The sequence below is a fragment of the Crocodylus porosus genome, unplaced genomic scaffold (assembly GCF_001723895.1).
Source record: "Crocodylus porosus isolate Cpor-Errol unplaced genomic scaffold, CroPor_comp1, whole genome shotgun sequence".
Taxonomy (NCBI): Eukaryota; Metazoa; Chordata; order Crocodylia; family Crocodylidae; genus Crocodylus; species Crocodylus porosus.
The window spans coordinates 43,254,502-43,258,965 of record NW_017728886.1 but is presented as its reverse complement, the minus strand read 5'-3'; positions in this window follow the sequence as shown (position 1 = coordinate 43,258,965).

Here is a 4,464-nt window from a genome sequence, read left to right as displayed (position 1 = left end):
TCCTAGAACTGGCCCGAGCTAGGATGCTGCCTCTGTCAGAGCCAGCAAAGTTCCCCGGAGAGCAGAGTTCAGAAGATCCGCGAGAAACCCATGAGTTACGTGACCAGTTGCAAAGGATAAAGGAAGGAGCAGAACAGCTGGTGGGACGAGTCCCATCCATTGAGACCCACCAGAAAGACAGATGGACCACAAAGACAGCACTAAGAGCCGCAAAGGAGCAGCCAGAGGAGTTTCCCAAGGCCAAGGGTCCAGAAGGTCCTAAAGAGGAAGCTGGGCCAGGGCAATCAGGGAAAAGCACCAGGGAGGGGAGTCCCACAGAGGAGAAGCTGGGGTTATTACAGGCAGAGACCTGTTAGATCTCCTGCAACATTGGAACCAGGAATGGAACCAGTGGCGGAAGAGTTACATGAATGAGATGAGCCAGCTACGGCAACAACAAAAGGAATGGGCTAGCATACAGGTGGAGAGACAAAGCGTAGGGCTCACCCAGGGACCGCAAAAGGGAGTAGGCTTAGGGGAGAACAAGGTGACAAAACAGGAGGAACCAGTTCCCCCAGAAAGTGAAGCCTACGATGAGATTAGCCCGGATGGGGCGCGAGCGGCCCTATGCTGAGAGCACTCAGAGCCCAAGGTAGAACAGGCAGATGGGAAGTCAGTGGGGCCCAACAAATTAGCTGGTACCCAGAAACAGGACATGAGGAGGAGGCTACAACCAGTTGGGAGGGGATCCCAGCTGGAGAAAAGACCTGGGGTCTATGTAAATGACATCCCTAGGCAGGTCACCTGGTGGATGCTGAGAAACATAGTGGAGAAGAAAGTCGGGGGTGTAGCTCATGTAAAGATCTTCAAAGGGTCGGTAGGAAGATCCACGATCCAGGGGAGAATTGAATTTTGGAGGGAGGAATATGCCCAGAAGGCATTAAGGAGGCAATGGGAGATATGGGGGAGGCTCCAAGATCTCCAAGGAGCTAGAGAGAAACAAGAGAAAGTACAGTTTGCCCAGAGGAAAGGATCCAAGGGCGTGCAAAGAGAAAGTGGACGGCCCCGAGGAAGAAGAGAGAGAGAAGACCCCCCAGGGGGTAGGCCGAGTCTCAACCAGCAAGGAAGGTAATGTACCAAGGTCAGCTAGGGTGGGGGAATTGCCTGCGGCGGGGCAAATCCCGGAAAATCCCACATGGTGCGCCTTGGGTAAAAGGTGGGCAGGAGGCGCCTTAAAACCTCCGCCACTATAGGTTGAGATGATCGGAGGATGAGAACCCCGGCCTGAGAAAGCTGTGACAGAAGGCACCATGAGCCAGAATGAAGACTCGGCTCGGTGACTTATGAACTTAAGGGGAGGATGTGTCGCAGGGCACTTCCGCGCCCTGCTCCTAAGGAGGCTGAAACCCGGGAGGGGGAGATGTGTAGCAGGCACTAGGGTGCTTGCTACTGGCAATAGTGATTTGGGCTTAGCTGCCAGTCAACAGGGCAGCACAGCTGGCGGTTGCTAAGGCAACCGATTGGGTCAGATGACCAGAAAGGGGCAGGGCCTGGCCTTTATAAACAGAGAAGGCGGAGGCCAGAAGCAGTTCCCCTTTGGCAGCCTGAGCAGAGCAGAGCAGCGCAGCCTGACTGCCGGCATCATGGTACAGGGTGGGGAGAACCCTGACAGGGAGGTTTTGAAGGAGAGCCAAGGTGGTAAAGAATTTACGTTATAGCTGGGAGGCTTATGTTGTATTGCAGCTGGTGGGCTTATAGTTTTGGGTTTTCTGTTTGGTTGTTTGTGTAATACCGGAGGACCGGGAGAGGCTGTAGGGGTTGGAGGAGGCCTCAGGGGAGCTCCCCAGCAGTGGCACGGGGGTTCCTGGTGCCCTGGGAGGGCACAGCAGGTGGAGTGCTGTAGGGTGGCGCTGTGTTGTGGGGTATCCTGACCCCAGCCCAGTGGGGCAGTATCGGGAGCAGAGCCCAAGCAGGGCATAGGACTCAGAAGACGGGTCAGGGGGCCAGGCACGGCTACAGGCCCAAACACGGGAAGTGCGGGTGATGAAACCCTAGTGAGGGTGTGAGCGCGGGGAGACAGGCCTCAGTGGGGCACTGCCTGTACAGGAGGAGCCCTGGAAGGGGACGAGGTTATTGAGGAGCCCCGGAAGGGGGCGAGCTACACGTGAAGCCCTGGTGGGGGTGCATACATATTGAGAGGCCCCAGTGCGGGCGGAGAGCGCGAGAGGCACGAGGCATAGGCCCCAGCGAGGGGAAGCGTGTGATTAGGGAGCCGGGCGAGGGTGCGTACATGGAGAGGCCCGGGAAGGGCCATATGAGTGAGACACCCCAGAAGGGGCCACTTAAGAACAAGGTAGACACAAGAATGTCCAGAACAGCTGAGAGGCTTGGGGTGTGGTATTGGGGTGGAAGGAGCCACGTGACGCCCATAGGATTCGCGTAAAGCAGGGACCAGAAGGACAAGAGCACCGGATCCAAGGGGTCGAATAAGGCAGCCTCCCATTTAGTATTATAGAACATCTAAGTCGTGGCGGGCAAGAAAGAGGGTGCTAGACTGGCAAATTGGCATGGTAGGGGTGCCAGGAGAGATCACGGCCGCTCCTGGGTCCCCGCCCCGTGACACCTTGGTTTGGCAACTGGCACCTTATGGATCTAGGGGAGGCACCTGGGGTCTCCCCACAGCTGACTGCTGAGCTGAGGGGCCACAGTCTTCCCCCCCCCACCCATGTGCTCCTTGGCAGACCCAGAAGTGGACCAGAAGTACTTCCATCTATTTCTGGGTTTGCTGCCAAGTATGTGGAGGGCCCCCCCAACCCCCCCACACACTCCTGTGGGATGCTCCATGTGCCCCAGCTTTGCAGTGTCCACAAGCCATGAGGTATATAGAGGAAACATTTAAAGCTGTGTCTATGTCTGAATCAGCATCAAATCTTCAGATTTGGCCAAATCAAATTATGGACAGCCTGAATCGGGGACAGTAATTTGATTTGAATCGCTGAAGTCAGAATCTGAATGGACTAAAACCTGCTTTGCACACCCATAGTAGGTATCATCCTCTTGCACGTTTGCCTTCCATTAAGGCCTTTAGACTTATTCTACACACTTCTCCCATTTTCCTCCCTGATCTGGCCTTATAGCATCTTCAGGGATATAATTCAATAACAACCTTATTTAAAAGTACAGGCTTCTTTACAGCAATCAGTGTCTTTTAGATGGAATTAACAGTTGTGGAAGAAATCAAGCTTCATGCTGTGGTTGAATCAGAATTGACAGAGCCAGCTCTTCTTTCTTTAGGGCTATACTGTGATCACAGGGGGAATTCCATACAGCAAGGCAAATCACCCACTTGTCTGTTTCAAAGGATTTCTCAGACTTTAAGCATATTTATACTTAAGACGGAGAAAGAAAAAAAAATGACCTTGGACAGTAAGTCACTGATCTAACACATACACAGACATGCAGGCTGTTTATTTAAAGAAGAGTGAAACATTGTGCTTATAGAAATAGTTATCAGTTTCTGGTTTCTCAGAGAGAAAAATAAACTTAACGTCCATACAGAGGGTAATGTATCGAGACAAAAAACAAGGCATGCAGAATTCCTTATCTCAGAACATTTAACTGAAATAAGCACTTCTGGTCTCCATCTGTTTTTCTAGTCAAGTAGGCCAAAAGGCTCACTAAATTTACTACTACATAGTTGAGGTTGAAAATTTGAGGACAGTGATATTTGCCATTCAATTCATGGACATTATTGGTCTTACAAGATGAGACTAGATTACTTGGCAGAGGAAAAAAAAACAAACATGAAAGATTTTCTTCATCTCCTAGACAAGTCCGGAGTTCTGTGCGCTGCTTTTATTTTCCATTGCACTGATCGCTGGGGGCATTTTTTTAGTAAATGTTACCTAAGGAGAATTTGACAGTGCATAAAATCAATTGTATAGATCCAGTGCCCCTAATAATCTCTATAGAGCATAGGGCAGTACTTTGGCTGTAGTCCCAACACATATGCAGGAGCAGAAGGATATAGGTTTAAGGATTTCTTCCCAATTTACCCACATAACCTCCAGTTTCGCAGACTTCATTCGGTTGCAATTAAATTCAACTCAAAGCATAGAATTTGAACTACGACAAAGTGATTAGTCCAGAAAGGGAGGGTTGCAACCGAGTAGACATAAGCCCAATATTCAAATGTAACATCCTATCAGAACTGTCTAATCTGATGTTTTGATGCTTAAAATTACACAAAACAAGACTTGGGTACATCTGCATGCTATTGTTAGAAATGGAATATTGTTAGAAATGCACAGCTTGCATCTTGCACCTGATAAGAAAGAAACACTGCCAAGGACTTTTTTCCTTGGCCAGCCTTGCCACAGCTCTTATACTAAATCGCAGACTCTCCCCCAGCTTCTCCCTAGCCTTTCTCATACAGATTACAGAAGCTGGAATTCAACTGACTGTGTCCTTGAAAGGGGGGGGCTT